At 50.1% G+C, this 16,651-nt stretch overlaps 1 protein-coding gene across 3 annotated transcripts in view; it reads left to right on the top strand.

The window, feature by feature from the left end:
• The window catches only part of Cacng2 (calcium voltage-gated channel auxiliary subunit gamma 2), a 127,904-nt gene that overhangs the window by 72,392 nt on the left and 38,861 nt on the right, over positions 1 to 16,651 (top strand). The gene's annotated exons all lie outside the window — the stretch shown is intronic.

Genomic DNA, 16,651 nt, shown 5'->3' with positions numbered 1-16,651 from the left:
TAGGTCTCCTGCCCACTGAGTGTGGGGTTAGAGCAGGCCCCTTCCTCTCCCTCTCTCTTCTCTACCACTCTCTGCACTGCCATGAGCATGCCTTACTCTTTAAATCCAAAGTAAACTTGATCTATTACACGGGCGCTCTTCCCCACTCCATGAGTGTGCACACACATGTATACACAAGTCCCCACGTGAGCCCATTTCCTGTGCCGAGACACACTATCAGAGATGGGTGAGGAGCTCTCTCTGGACCTCTGACCTCCCTGTCTGGCTCTAGTCCCATTGGTCTCGAGCTTTCAAGGCAGCACGACTCAGCAGAAAGGAGGTGCACTCAAGTGGAAACATGCTGGGCTGTGACGTCAGCTGGGTCGCTTCCTCTCTGGGTGGCCCTGGTCAAGCTCTCTGAACCTCAGTCCCCTTGTCTATAGGATGAGGATGAGGATGGCCTGCTTGTGGCATGACACCAGGGTCAACGTAGTCAGCTTATGCCAAATGCACACTGGTTGCCATGAGTTCATGAACCACTCAGGGGCTTTGGGTTTACTCTGGAGCCTTCTCTCCTTCTTCCTCTGGCCAAGACCGAGGCCAAGTTCCCCCTGGTTGTAGCTACAGCCTCTTCATCAGGTGATTTTTACTGCTTGGATAAAGTGGTGTCTTTAAATGCTGGAGTCAGAGTCTTTGCTGGAAAGGGCTGGTAAGCCAGATTTCGAAAGCAAACCATTGAATAGATAAGACCCGAACATGACTCAGCTCCTGTGAAAGGCGCTCCCCTGCTTGTCTGAGGCCTGGCTTGCCTCTGCAAAGCACAAAGACCTTCCATAAATAGTGTCTTCACTGAGACAGAGCAAAAGGCACCAATGAAACCCCACAGCTCCATCCTGAACCCACATTTCAGCCAGTAGAAACCTAAGAGGGGTTGGGGGGAAGGGAGAAAGAGGAAGGAGACGGGAGAGGACTGGTGTAGAAGAGTCTATGGAAGCAGGGTGGAGGGAGGGAGGGAGGAAAGGAAAGGGAGGGGGAGGGGAAGAGGAGGAAAGAGGGAAGGGGACAGGTGGGGAAGGAAGGACAGAGGAAAGAGAAATTGAGGGGAAAGGAGGGAAAAGGAAAGAGAGAGAAGGAGAAAGGAGAAGGTGGCTGGAGGGAGGGAGAGAAAGAGAGAGAGAGAGAGAGAGAGAGAGAGAGAGAGAGAGAGAGAGAGAGAGAGATGAGCAAGTTAGTCAGCAATGAATTAGGTCACTGGTGTCCTGCTTGCCCGGCCAGAGCTGTGGAGGAACGTGGGTTGAGCAGGAGCGCCTCTTTCAAGGCTGCTGCAGACCAGCATCAGCGACAGTGCTGGCGGCTGGAGTGCCTTGTTAGCCTGCAGCTGACACTAAGTGGCCCTGCGCTGTGCACATCTCTAGCCAGTTGAAGGTAGCCAGCTGGGCTGATGTTTCCGTGCCTGCACCTTTAAATTCCCAGGCAGCATCTCCTGCTGCCGGGGGCACTTGTTCTCTCTCTCTCTCTTTTTTTTTTTCCAAGAAAATGACTAGAGATAGAAAACCCATATAGTCAAATTACTGTCGGAAGGTTTTACTTTAAAAAAAAAAATAACTGCAGTTAAAGATAAACATGGTTTCTCTGAATCTGAGCTCTCTCATCAAATCAGACAAAACCTAGCACAGTTCCTTTTTTAAGATTCAGATGAGCGTCTGCCACCGGTGATCATCAGGGTGTGATGCGTTCTCCTGTGCAGCTCGGAGCCGCCCACGGCACCGCCAGAAGCTCATTCATTCCATAGGACAGTGCTCACGGAATCAGAGTGTGTAAAGTCTGTCTAGACCCTAGACATCGAAAGAGAGCAAGAGTCAGGGCCTGCCCCAAAGCACCCTGCCCTCTGGCAGGCAGAGGGATGGGCACAAGAGCAGCCTCAAAACAGAGTAGGATCTCTAAATGATGGAGCCCACGAAGGGTGTGCCCTCTTCTCCTTATTTAAAATGTGGCCCAGAATGGGAGTGGTGTTTGCCCAAAGTCACGCAGCCAGTGAGCTGGAGAGCCAGAATGAGTCCTTAGATTCCATATCCAGTGATCTTTGCTCTGTATCAAGAATGGATTCGAGGGGCTGTGGGGGTGGCATCTGAGGGGCTGTTGAGGTGGCATCCGAGGGGCTGTGGAGGTGGCATCCGAGAGGCTGTGGGGGTGGCATCTGAGGGGCTGTGGAGGTGGCATTCAAGAGACTGTAGAGGTGGCATTCGAGGGCCTACGGAGGTGGCATCGAGGGGCTGTGGGGGTGGCACAGCCGTTAAGAGTGCTTACCCTTCCCAGCACTCATGGATGTGGTGGCTCACACTTGAAACCCCAGCATTGTGGAGATGAGGCTCACAGGCTGGTCAGCCTAGTCTACTTGGTGATTTCCAGGCCAGTAAGAGACCCTGTCTCCAAGAAAAGTGGTGGTAGTGCCTGAGGAAGGGCACCCAAGGTTGTCCTCTGATCTCCATACACGTCTGCACTCACACCTGCACACACACATGTGCACACAACGATGGACATGAGCTTGAATTTTGAAATCCACCAGGGACCAGCACCTGGGAAGGTGTCGAGCCTAGTGGCACTATGAGGTTCCTTGTGGTACATTCTAGGGTCCTCGCAGGGAACCCACAGGCCAATCAACCCAATGCTGCCTCCCTAGCACCATGGTCTCTGGGTCAGGTCTCTGAATGGCTTCTCAGCCACCTTGAAGGTAGCTGATAGACTGTTTCCAGAGCGCTTAGCAGCAGGTTTGGGCAGGATGCAGAGATGACTGGGAACCCAGAGTAGAGAGGTAAAGGGAGGTAGTGTCTAGTAGTAGTCCCTACGGGACCTGCTCTCAGCCTCTGGCTAGCTGGCTGAAGGCCAGAAGCCAGCCTCACCTGCAGAAGGACTGGTTTGCTATGGGGCCTGGAAGACTCAAGGCCCTGAAACACACGTTTAAGAAGGTGTATAAGCCTTTGTACACCTCTTGGCCTCACCTCTCACACAGACTCTCTACCCCAGATGCCACACCATTCTCAATGACTCCTGGATTGTCCAGAATTTCAAGTTCTAGTTGTGAACGGTCACTGGATATATGCCGGCTCCTATGGATATCTGTAAATGGTACACACACACACACACACACACACACACACACACACACACACACACGGCTAAACTTTTCTGGTTCTAAGATTCATTCTAAGACCCAGTGGATTTCCCGTGCTGACCCTTGAACCCTAATGCTCAGAGTTGATAAGCTCCCATGCTGAGGTCACCAAGTCTCAAAAAGAAAAAAAAAAAAAAAAGGAAACAAATTCGTGAGTAGGGAGATCCTCAGTGGACACTGAGACCATCCCCACATTGGGGGCCCAAGGAGGTCAAGCAGCTTGCCCAGGTTACAGAGATGCCCTGGGCATTACCAGGCAGAACCTTGATCTCCTTACCTGACAGAGAAATCCACCGAGAGGATCCACGAGATGTCTGGTGGGACACTTCTGGCCCACTAATGTCTCCAGGGAGGGATCTAATTCGACTTATGGAAACATCACTAGCTGGCCTCCTTCCGTCAGAACCATCTCCAACGCTGTTTCAAACAAAGGGCTTCCCGGACTGGCCCAGGAAGATGACTTCAGACTCAGTGTCAGAGAAAGGTGATAAAACAGACCTAAACATGCCCTCCCCCCACCACAGAACTCCAGAGTCACGTCTGCCCTGTGACTGGATGTATTTTGGCTCCCATGCCTACCTGTAAATGTGTGTTCACAAGCATGGCTGAGCCGTTCTCCTCTTAGACCCACTAACTCAACAGCTTTCCAGGGCCAGCAGCTCTTGGAAACATCTTAAACACGAGCCGGTCTTTACCTGCTGAGTCAGAAACTCCAAGGTGAGCCCAGCAGCCCAGCTTCCCAAGCCCTTGGCGAGCTCACCACTGAGAACTGCCCATCCCGTGGGTCGTGCCACACCAAGTACATGCATGATGCACACCAGGACACAAATTATGTCGGCCAAACTAACTAGCTGCTTCTCAATCCTGCTCCACTGCTGCTTAGCTGAGCAACCTGGGTCCGGACACTGACCCTCTCTGGGCCTTAGATTCGTCCTCTGACAAGGGAACCGGGGATCCTGTGGACTTTGCAGCTGTTCTTGGAGGGCTAAAACCAGATCACAGGCCTACAGGGTTGAAGAGAATAAGCTCTAGACAGCGAGCACCCAGCTGTCTAATTATTGTTGTGGCTGGCAAACAGACAAGCCACCATGCATGTTTGACATGACTTGAGGACAAGTCATCCTTGAACAGTGTCTGACGTGGCTGAAGCTCCAGGTGTCTCCAAAATTCAACTCCAGTCAAGGAACTCTTCCTAAACATCTACTGTGGGCCAGCACCGTTTGGTTCTGTGTCGCCCAGATGAATCAAACGCTCTCCCAGGAGACACATGTAGCTGACTTGTGGGGGCACAGGATGAGGAGGGCTTGTGTCCCACAATCTTCATGTGCCACATGGGAAGGGGCTTCTCTGGGGACTCACTTGCTCACATGGCACACACACACACACACACACACACACACACACACACACACACACACACGCACGCACGCACGCACTCACCCTATTTAGTCTTGGACCGAATTATGAAGTCTGGATGAATGTTTGAGTGGAAATTCACTCTGTTCACTCAACTTTTTGATGCATTTCAATCAATAATTAAAGATGGCTACCAAGTCATTCACAGGGGCACCACAGCGAATTCCAAGCAAGTTATCTTTGGCCTCAGCTTGTTCCCATCACATCATGTGTAAGAATCCTAGACAAAATACAGACCAGAATAGAGAGGTGTGGGGGGGATGGCAAAGCCAACAGCTGGGAAAAGGCTGCCTAGGTGGAAGTCACCGCCATTCCAGCTATCTAGAGGCAAGGAAGGGCTGGAAAAGTAGTTCTGTCATCCTTCCAGAGCCCTGGTGGTCTCAGGCCACAGTTAGGGGCTTTGGCCAATGAGATGCAAGCCAGCCACGTCAGTGTGCATGTGTCCAGTACCTTCCTCCTATGCGGACACACGTTACCACCAGGGCACCTTACAAATGAGTGGAAGGAGGTATGTGAGCCAGGCCCTCTCAACACTCCATTGTGGGAGGAATACGGGCCTATGAGGCCCCATCCCTCCCTGAGGTTCTGGATGCAGTTACTGGCTGATGGGGGAGGGAGAGGGGGAGAGAGGGAGGGGGAGGGAGGGAGGGGGAGGAGAAAAGTCATGAAAATAGAAGGGGGTCTAGCTGGGGACAGGGAAAGGATAAACATGAGTAAGAGGGGACCAAGAGAGAGTAACAGGGTTGGGGGGACTATGATCAAAATACACTACGTACATGTACAAAGATGTCATAATGAAACCCATCGTGTATATTTAAAATATGTTCATAATAAAGAAACATTTTTTTAAAAAGGAGGTGCAGAGAGGTTAAGTAATTTGCTCAAGGCCACACAGCCAATGAGCATTATACCCTGATCTGGGGAGCCTTACTTCCACATCTGTGCTCCCAAACACTTCACTCCATTCTGAACAATCGACCTGACAGACAGAGGCTGAAGTGACTTCCTATATGGCAACTTTATTTGAAAGAAAAAGGAAGAAACCCTGGAGTCCTTTTTTTTCTCAAAATGCATCCAGTGAAGGGATTCTGTCCCCGCTGCCAGATCCACGCTAGTGTGCGGCTTTGCTGTCACTTGTTTGAGAGTTATTCAGTTGCGTCCCAGAGGACAAGCTGTCCTAAGTTCCTGTGGCAGTCAGGGAATGCTTCGCAGAGCCAGCCCGCTGCAGATTGGAAAGGGCTATGTTGAGAGGACAATTTCAGGCCCCGCTGGCCAGCTCAGCCTAAATCCCAAGGAAGCCACAAAAGCAGCACAGACTATTATTTGTCCTCTGACCCTGCAGCCTGGGGACTGTGGCTGAGCAGATCCTGATGTTTCGACTTGAAGAAAATCTTTTAAAAATCCACATAAGCAAAAGCTGCAAAGGGGCCATCCAATCCCACACAAGCGTGACACTTTGGTGCTAGAGTGTGTCTTTGTGCTCACACAAACCGTCGACCTCATGTGACAGTATTTAATTGATAAGCATGTCTGGCTGCCACGAAAGTGGCGGGTACATCCAGTCAGCACTCAGATTGAAATCTCCTCAGGAAAACTGAAGTCAGAAGCAGAGAGACGGCTCATTCGGTAAGATGCCTGCAGGCCAAGCATGGATGGAGCTCAGTCCCCAGAACCCACGTCAAAACTGGGGCATCATGGTGAATGCTCAAAATTCCAGTGCCAGGATAGGGGGCAGAGACAGACAGGTCCCCGGGGCCTACTTGCCAGCCAGCTAGCCTCCTTGACGAGCTCCAGACAGTGAGAGGTCCTGCCTCAAAAAACAAAGTGGATGGTGCCTGATGTTTTTCTCTGGCTCCCACACACAGGTGCACACATGTGCATGCACACCCTCACATACACAATCACAGGTATACATACACACTGAGACAGACAGACAGACAGAGTGCACAAACTTCCCTCAAAGTCTGTGTCAATGAAAAGTCACACTCAGGGGGCCAGAGAGATGGCTCAGTGGGTAAAAGTGTGTGCTGCTCTTGCAGAGGAGCCAAGTTTGGTTCCCAGCACCCACATCAGCTCCAGGGGATCCAATGCCCTCTTCTGGCTTCCATGGACACTGCTCACACATGCACATTCCCACGGACAGACACGCACACATACTTAAATACAATTTTCTTAAGAAAATAATTCTTCCCAGGCGGTGGTGGCACACGCCTTTAATCCCAGCACTTGGGAGGCAGAGCCAGGCGGATCTCTGTGAGTTCGAGGCCAACCTGGGCTACCAAGTGAGTTCCAGGAAAGGCGCAAAGCTACACAGAGAAACCCTGTCTCGAAAAACCAAAAAAAAAGAAAGAAAATAATTCTTCTTAAAGCAAAGAAAAATCAGACTTGAAACACAACATGCTCGCTCATCTCACGAGTTGGGGCTTCAATGTGCAATCACAAAAGAAGTGTCACGGGGTGAGTGAGAAGTGTACTCCTTGCCTTTTACCAGCACATGAGTCTAATTAAGGACATGGTGGGCCACCATCCGTGAAGGGCACATGACTAAATGTTGGTGACCTCCATAGTGAGGGTCTTGAATGAAAACATGAGTCCAGAAACAACGCCAGCAGTGAGTTCCCATCAGCTGGGCTAATTCCAAAGCCACTCCAGGCCAGCAGCATCCTCTACTGAGTCCAATCGGTGCCTCGCCTTTGAATTCTGGTAGGGATGGGACTCTGAATCTCCATGGTAATTTTGTTTATATGTTACAAACGTGTAAGAGCACAAGCATGAGAAATTTGCACCTAGCCTGGGCTCTACATTTTAAGCATCAGAAATGTTAAGAATCTATCAACCTTCAGGGCCATATGGATTTGTCTCCACTTAATACACACACATATACACATGCATATACACACACATGCACACACACACACACACACACACACACACCATGGCTCCACATTGAGAATCGAATATGGAAGAAGGAGTTTGAAATTGGGGTCCCGGCACAGTGTCGTGTAGGCCCCACCTCTGCCACCTACATAACTGGTGACCTTGGGACATCCCTTCTGCATTCTGAACCTAGTTTTCCTCTTCTGAACAGGAGAAACCACCTGGCCTCACATACTGACTTGAGAAGGTCTTTTAGGGAGGGGAGAGAGGGCTTGATGGTTAAGACCCACGTTCGACTCCCAGCACCCGCGTGGTGGCTCACAACCACCTGTAACTCCAGTTGCAGGGAATCTGACCCCTTTTCTAGCCTCCATAGGCACTAAATGCATGTGGCACACAGACATAGGTGCAGGCAAAACATTCACACACATACAATACCGGCCAATCAACCTTTTTTTAAGAAAGCATGTTTTAGAAAGGAACATGAAAGTGCTAGGCATCGCTGCAGGTCCCATCCTTTTTTTTTTTTTTTTTTTTTTTTCCTGGGGTTGAGGACCGAACCCAGGGCCTTGTGCTCGCTAGGCAAATGCTCTACTGCTGAGCTAAATCCCCAACCCCCCATCCCTTTCTTTAATGTTATCCTGTCTGCATGCCCCTTTGCTCTCTCCTTCCTCACAAGAGCAGGGCACAGCCTCACTGTGGATCAGGAACTCCTTCCCGAGTCTGATTTTTCTTTCTGACATGTTGGAACTGGGGCTGGACGAGCCTGTGCCTGGCCGGCAGGAAAGGGAGAGTTGGGGGGCCCTCAGTACCTTCAGCGGCCACCTGTCTCTCGGGGAAGGGGGGAACCAGTCTTTGGTAAGAAGGCAGCAGCAGGAGGTTCTGGCAGCGGGCTGGGGCAGCCGCTGCAGCCAGCCTGTGACACAGGAGCAGCTGTCTCTGAGGGCCCCCACAGGCACACTTGGCCACCTGCCTCTGGGCTTCACCCAGTTCCGGTCCAGCCGAAGACATGGCCATATGGCAGATGCTCCTTTTTGGGGAAAAAAAGGGGAGGTCAGTCCCATCATGACTCAGGGGGCAAAGTCACAGGGGAGAGGCTGGCAGCGTCTAGGACCCAGAGTCCTGGAACCTACCCACAAGCCACTGGTGTCACCAGCATACCACTCACAACTCATTTGCTGTCCCTCTCCGCCTGTCCTCCACCTCTGCCTCCAATGACATGTGGCCACACAAAATCAGATAGTCATTCACTGCCTGTTTATTGATCAACTACTATGGCCAGGCAGACCTTGCCCAACCCTAGTTCATACTCAGCAAGCAGCTTTTCAGGGTGAGATTGATGGCAGCCATTACCAGCTCCTAGAATGTGGCAGGTGCTTGACATAAATGATCTCCATGAATCTTCCCCGCATTCCTCAAAAGCAGGAGCAATTACCCCACTCTGCAGACAAGCACACAGGCTCAGAGAATCCAAGTGCAGAGGTGATGGTGTCCATGTTCAGTCCGGATGCTATGTCACCCCATGGCTAGCTATTCCATCATGCCAGGCTGACTTTCAACGTTCCAATTGGCAAAGAAAACCAAGGTCGTGCAGAACGCTTACTGGCCGCAGGGAGCAGGGGTTTTCTGTGCTTTCTTCCTTTTGGATTCTAAGCAAAACCATGAAGTAGGTAGGATGACAGTTTCCGGATGAAGAAAGAGAAGCTCAGGAAGCTTTGGAAATGGGTTCGATGGGAACTAGCTGGCCCAGGACAAAGCCAAGGTTGCACCGAGTGTGTGTGCCTCCAGAGCTGGGTGTGTTCTCCCCCTGAGGCTCCTTCCCTGAGCAAATGGCTGCGATCTAACATCTTTGGAGTGACTAGAAAACAGAATGCTGCCCCCATTCCACCCACCATTAACTAGCAGGTCTGGAGCACCTACCCAGCTTCCAACGCTGTGCTCAGCTCTGAAATGGAGTTCTGAATGCCAGCATCTGACCTAATCCCTGAGGAACACCCATCCATCTAGGGAGATATACTATAAAGCATGAAGAAAGTGTACCAAGAGCTAGAGAGATGACTCAGTGGTTAAGAGCACTGGCTGCTCTTCCAGAGGACCTGGGTTCAACTCCCAGCACCCACGTGTCAGCTGACTGTCTGTAACTCCAGTTCCAGGGCATCTGACACCCTCACACCAATGCACATTTAAAAAAAAGTTAATAAAAAAAGTTAAATAAGTATTAGAAATTTTTTTAAAAGAAAATGTACCAAATATACCAGTGCTCTGCAAAGGTGGGGGGGGCATGGAGAAATGACAAGCTTCCTGTCCCCATGTCCTCTGTTTATCAAGTTCTTAGGTACCCCTGAGGTGCCCAGTGCCACCTGGATTGATTCTTCAGGAAGGAGTCTGTTAATAGCAGAGTTGCAGCCTAGTGACACATCACTAGGAGTCTCTGGCTTCTTCTTCCATGACTGTATCCCACCGGCCTGTATCCTTGTTGAGGACAGGAGTGATCTCTGATACCCTCTCCATGTTCTCCTCAGCACCTGACATCCCCAGTGCCTCACACAACACTTGACAAATTATAGAAAGTGGATGTGGTAGATGATGTGAATAAGAATGCATTGGGGGGTGCTTAAAAAGCATGGGGAGTTGGGGAGTTGATGAGAATTGGACAGTTGGGTCAGGAGAAGCATATGAAATAAACCATAGAGCAGGCAGTGCTGGGGCAGCTGGATATCTACATGGGAAACAAAATGGATCTCAACCCCTGCCTCACACTTTACAGAGAAAGTCAACATGGATGGATACAGATGTCAACAAGACAGGACAAAAGGTAAAAATCTGTCCTGACCCCTGCTGACAAGACTAACACCAAATTAACTGGAGATGGTAGAATCCAGGAAATGGCCAGCCTCAGAGTACGTGCTGCCGCCCTCCTGGGATAATCTCAACTGAGAAAGATAGACATTGAACACCGTCTTACCTAGAACCCGCAGCCTGGAAAAGGCACCTGCCACTCAAGGGGAGACTCCTCAGGGAGGAGGCTTTCCATCGAAACTGCACACTGAAGAGACCCAAGAGCAGCCAACACAGATACGGCTCTCCCATGAGCCAGACACTTTTGAAGCATGTCTGCTGATCTCCCTTGACCTTCTCTCCATCACAGAAGAATCCCTTTCCTATCTCCTTATGCTTGCTGAGACAATCAAGGCAGCAAGAGGTTACATCAATCAGGGACACTGTCACTCCAGGGAAACCAAACTTGGACGTCTTTTATTTTTCTGAGTCCTGCCTGGGCTTGAAAAAAAATGGAGTGTGGATGCTCACCTACAGCATATAGAGCTGGGTGGAACAAAGGAATGCATATAAACAGTTTCATAGCTTAAAATCCAACCCTGCAGTACCTCAGGGGACTCCTTGGTTTTGGTTTTTGTTTCTTTAACATCCCCTCCCTCCTCTCTTCCCATTCCCCCCCTCAATCCCCCCTAATCCACTCCTCCTCTGTTTCTGTTCAGAAAGGGGCAGGAGGCCTCCTATGGGTATCAGCCAAGGATGGCCTATCAAGTTGCAGTAAGACTAAGCACCTCCCCCTATATTTAGGCTAGAGAAGGCAATCCAGTATGAAGACTAGGTTCCCAAGAGCCAGCCAAAGCATTAGGGACAGCCTAATTGTTAGAAGTCCCACAATAGATCAAGCTACACAACTGTTACATATGTAGAGAGGGCTTAGGTCTGTCCCAGGCAGGTTCTCTGGTTGTTGGTTCAGACTCTGAGTTCCTATGAGCCAGGTTAGTTGTTTCTGTGGAGTGTGTGTGTGTGTGTGTGTGTGTGTGTGTGTGTGTGTGTGTGTGTGGTGTGATTGACCCCTCTGGCATTCTACAATCCACAGACCCAGAGAGGCTAGGTAACAAGGAGGGCCCAAGGGGGAATGCATGGATCTCCCTGGGAAGGGGAAATAGAAGAGATCTCCTGGGTGGACCTGGGAGACTGGGCATGGGAACTTGAGGGACTGGGTTTGGGGGTAGGCAGAGGAGGGGAGTGCTGAAAGAGATGACTGGAAAGGGGGCTTTTTGGGGTCAGGTAGAAATCTGATGCAAGTGAAACTCCCATAAATCTACAAGGATGACCCCAGCTAAGACGCCTAACAATAGTGAATATGTAGCCTCAGCTGGCCATCCCCTGTGATCTGATGTGACTACCCCAATTGTCATCAGAGAGCCTTCATCTCTGATACAGAGACCCACAGCCAAACATTAGGCCAAGCTCAGGGAATCCTGCTGAAGAGAGGGACTCCTTGTTTCAACTAACATGATCAATGACACTTTGTCTTTGGAACACAAAAAGGCTAAGACAGAGAGAATGCCCAACAAGTGAACTCCTGTGCTCCACGAGTATTTCCTGCTTCTGCTATGAGCCCAGCACTGTGTGGATATGGAAGCTGTGACAGCCCCTGCCCTGAGCATCTCCATCCTGAGCAGGGGTGTGTGGATAATAGCAAATACATCAGCAAAAAAAATGGACCTCAGTGAGTAATGAGTGGCTAGGAGAAAAATGAGTCTATAATCCCAGCACTCGGGAGGCTGAGGCAGGAGGATTGCTATGAGTTCAAGGTCAGTCTGTGCTACGTAGTGAATCCCAGACCAGCCTGAGCAATAGAGTGGTGCTTTGTCTTGACAATAGGAAGAGAGGGAAGCGGGGAGATGATGATGATGGTCAGCCCAAATGAGGGAACATAGGAAGATGGTCAGGTGATATTTTCAGTGTCAGCCTTTATTTGATCAACTAGTTTAAATAAAAATATCAACAGCGGATATAATCCTATTGATGACAAATTTTTTTTTACATTTGTTTGTTTGTTCAGAGTGTGTGCGTGCTCGTACATGATGGTGTATGTGGAGATCAGAGGACTACTTGTAGGAGTCTGTTCTCTTGTTCCAACGTGTGGGCCCTGGGAATCAAACTTAACGTCACCAGGCTTTGCAGCAGGTCACTCTACCTGCTGAACCATCTCATCTGTCAACCAGATGATGTTTGATCAGAGATCTGAATGAAGAGATGGAGACAGCTGTGTGGGCATGAGGCAGGGGAGTTGGTACAGATGTGTGGGTATAAGGCAAATGCCAATACTCTATGGCTGAAGTCTATTTGATATTTTAAGGGAAGAGCCAGTGTGGATGGAGCAGTTTGCATGGGGGTTGGGGACAGTGTGTGTTAGCCATTGCAGACTGAAGTAAGCACATCTCTGCAGGCACAGTGCTGTTAGATACCCAAGGCATCTATACCAGGCAGCAATTCGTAAGGTAGCTCACAGGTCTTCTCCGTAGGAGTCTAGCAACCTCTGTAAACCTCATGCATACACTTTCCTTCTCGACCAATCAGATCTAGCCTTCTAGGCTGCAGGGGGCCTAGCTTGTGAGTGCATTCATCCAAGTCATTCATCCCCCAGATAGTTACAAAGCACCTGGCCAGGTGATGTGGCTGCATTGTGAACAGAACTCATGTGGCTCCCCATCCAAAGGCAGGCATTCCTCTAGACCTGGAGGAAGACAGACAGTAAACTGAGTCAACATGAGGGTGTCATGCCCTTGTCCATTTAGCACTGATCAAGAGGTGGGACGAGGACAGGGAAGCTGGAGAAGGCAGTGGCTCCGCCTCCAGATTGCTGCCTCCAGCTCAGGCGGTGGCTCCGTGCAGCCCGGTTCAGCTCACAGCTGGCCACAGACAAATGGGTCACTGCGAACCACAGAAAAACCCCAGCTGCACTTCAGCCAATGGGAGTGATCTCTTCCATCCACTAGCTACATAAAATCCAGCAGTCACCACCACTTGCTGCTGCCCTAGCCCTGCTTTAGCTCTGTGAATGGGCCGACGATGACTGAAAGGGGAGCAGGAGAGAGCGGACTGGCTGCCTCGTGCCTAACACCGACAGCGGCTCTCCAGGGGCTTCGGCTCCAGCGGAGGGGCTGGACAAGGCAACAGGGTGGGGCCAGGAAGATGCAGTTCAGTGGAAGATGTTTCAGCTACAGGGTAAATGGGGGATGCTGTGGGAAACAGCGGGGCTAACCAGTCTTTGGGATGAGAGGAGTGCGATCTTTGAGGAGGCCTCCCCGGAGGAAAGCACGTATCAGACGAACATGAAGGCACCAGCAGGGACATCTAGAGGGTAGGCAAAAGGGGGTGGGAGGAAGGGCACGTGAGAAGCACAAGGGGAAGTCCAGAGACAGGAGAGAAAGGGGTGGACTCTGGGGCTACAGCAGCTGGTGGCTTGAGAAGAACAAAGCAGGGCACCCACTGTAAATGGTCACACTCTAACTAAGAACAAAGTGGTGGTGTTCAGACTGTGATGGGCATGGAGGGGCTTTGCCAAACTGTCCTGGAGGGATCCAGGTATTATCTGAGGGCAGTACTTTATTTAAAGGTCCTCTTTTGTAATTCATGATTGCTGTGGGCAGAAGGAAAGTTGGCTGGGACAGGAGGATGCTGCGGCAAGGCAGAAAAACTTCACCATAGTCTGGACCACGGTGGGATAAATGCAGGATGTGCTGAAGACCTGGGGAGCAGAGGGAGCACAGCCAAGAAGGTGGAAACCAAGGGCAACTCCCAGGTCTGCAGACTGGGAGACAGGCCAGACAGAGGCGGGGTTTGTCCGGAGAGCCGACAGGAAGCAGACCCACAGAAGAAACAGATGTTACAGGTGCTACAGGAGACAGTCAGTACAAGACCAGGGGGAGAGCAGCCAAAGCTGGACATAACGATGGCAGGGCCCTCCATACATGGGTGACAATTAGAGCCTGGAGAGAGATTCTCCGGGGAGCACACGGTGAATGAGAGAGGATGCCATGGGCAGCAGAGGATGAGGAGTTTGCATAGGAGTTTGAGGATGAACAGAAAGAACCCCGGCAACACTGGGTCCTGGGCACCCAGTGGAGAGTGCAGGAGAAGATGGGCCGATTGATGGCAGAGACAGGCAGAAGCTGGGAAATAGGTGCATATGTAGAAATGTCTCTGGCACTGACACCTAAGGTAAAACAAAGAAAGAAAGAACAGGTGTTGCAGAGCTTCATACCCTCCACTTCAGTCCTCTCTGCTCTGGGGGAAGGTACAGGCGTAAATCCCAAGAGTCACTTAGTGCAGTGTTTATCAATGGATAATCCAAAGAATGGAGCCCTATGAGATGGAAAACACATGTGCATACACACGCACGTGCACACACGCACACACACAGACACACACACGCACACACACACACTCATGCACACACCTACATCATCCATGCACGCACACGTACATGCACAGAGTCTGTGACGGCATGAGTCTTTGGAGGTATTGTGCTCCACGTTCCCATGTTAGAGCTGACAATACAGTTAGCACGGCTAAGGCCCCGGGAAAGCCCATGGTAAGGACACACGTTTAACCTCATCCTCACCTGAAGGTGGGATCCGTTCAAGGCTCCTATTGGCCTCTCCAAGGCTGGCATCAGCAAAGTGCTCTTTGGAAACCTCGGTGTTGGGGGGAAAGGGTGCGTCTAACTAGTGAGATGCCTGCATCTGGCAAGCCACAGGGAAAAGGCATCCTCACCCAGCCTTGAGACGAGACATGACTTCTTTGGTTTGTGTTCCCTTGTTTGTTCACTGATTTAAACTACCACCTACTGTGAGGTAGCACTGCCCGGCACGTGGCAAAGGTAAGGTTTGTTTGGGAAACAAGGATTGAGGAAGACATTCTTTGCATGTGTATATTCTTGTAATAGAGAACACAGTTACTCTAGTAATCAGCCAGGCGCTGGCCTCTTGGGAAGGATGAGGAAAGAAGGGTCACTATGAGTCAGCCCTCTACCCTCCAAAAAGTTGTGAGACTCAGGGGACTCTTGGCAATATGTGAAATATCAGGTGATAAAGGCCAAGAGCCCTAGTGAGTGTCCTATGAGAGTGAGAGTTCTTCCTGCAAGCAGTGGAATCCCATTCCAATAGTTGGTACCATTTATTAAGCACCTACTATGTGCCTGGCACTTTACATAACAATAGTATAGTAATCGCTAACACTTGAGCCACTACACCCAAGCCACTCTTTTAAGTTGCTTATACTTGCAAAGTCCTGACTCATGTGGCATTCCAACAGCCCAGGAGATACTTACATTAGTCTGATTTCCACAGCTGGGACAAAAATAGACTGTTTAAAAGTGGGAAAGGGCCAGGCGGTGGTGGCGCATGCCTTTAATCCCAGCACTCGGGAGGCAGAGCCAGGCGGATCTCTGTGAGTTCGAGGCCAGCCTGGACTACCAAGTGAGTTCCAGGAAAGGCGCAAAGCTACACAGAGAAACCTTGTCTCGAAAAACCAAAAAAAAAAAAGTGGGAAAGGATTGGTTCATTGTTTTACGAGTTTCAATCCATGGTTTCTTGGATACATTATTCTTTGGTCCTGGGTAAGGCAGAACACCATTCATAGCATTCTGTGGAGCATGGAGAAGTTGCTCACCTCGTGCTGACCAAGAAGCAAAGAGAGAGAAAAGAAGAATCACGGCCCAATGTCTTCTTGGCAGGGATACAGATTTAAGACAGGCTTTCACTCCAATAGCTCCTTGAAGGGCTACCCTCAATGACCTCACTTCCTCCTACATACCCCATCACCTAAAGGTCCAATCACTCTAGCCTATGACCAAGTCTTCAACACATAGTGTTTGAAGCGTGTATAAGACCCAAACCACATACTAGGCCTGGTGATGCATGCCTGTAAGCCCTAAATTCAGAAAGCACAGTCAAGCAGATTAAGAGCCTGAGGTCTGCCTAAGCCAGATATCTCATTCCCAAGATAAGAAAAGCGAGGTACTGAAAGATGACATTTCTTGCACAAGACCATAGCTAGCAAATTGTCGGGTTCGGTTCTGGCCCTAGATAGTCTGGTTCCCCCAGCTGTTGTTGCTTTAAATGCTGCATTCTTTGACCATTAAAAACATCCTATTGTTACTTGAACTTGGATTGCTTCAATCTGGACCTAAAGTGCTAACGATGCTACCATGGAGCCTCCCATATTATATATGTACTTTAATTTTTACAGCATTTCGGCATAGGTGCAGAAGAACAACATAGCTTTGTAGGGAGCTGCTCTGAGATGCCTGGATCCAGGGGTTCTCACCCCAAAGTTCATTCTCCCAGATGTGTAGTCTCTTGACACTCAGGCTGTGTCAATTTTACAAGCTGAAATTGGGGTAAAAGTTGACAGATTTCT

This window comes from Peromyscus californicus, unplaced genomic scaffold, assembly GCF_007827085.1.
Source record: "Peromyscus californicus insignis strain IS unplaced genomic scaffold, ASM782708v3 Scaffold_20__1_contigs__length_68692818, whole genome shotgun sequence".
In the NCBI taxonomy this organism is placed as follows: domain Eukaryota; kingdom Metazoa; phylum Chordata; class Mammalia; order Rodentia; family Cricetidae; genus Peromyscus; species Peromyscus californicus.
Note: the sequence above shows the minus strand (reverse complement) of the source record. Positions and strands in the feature narration are given on the sequence as shown.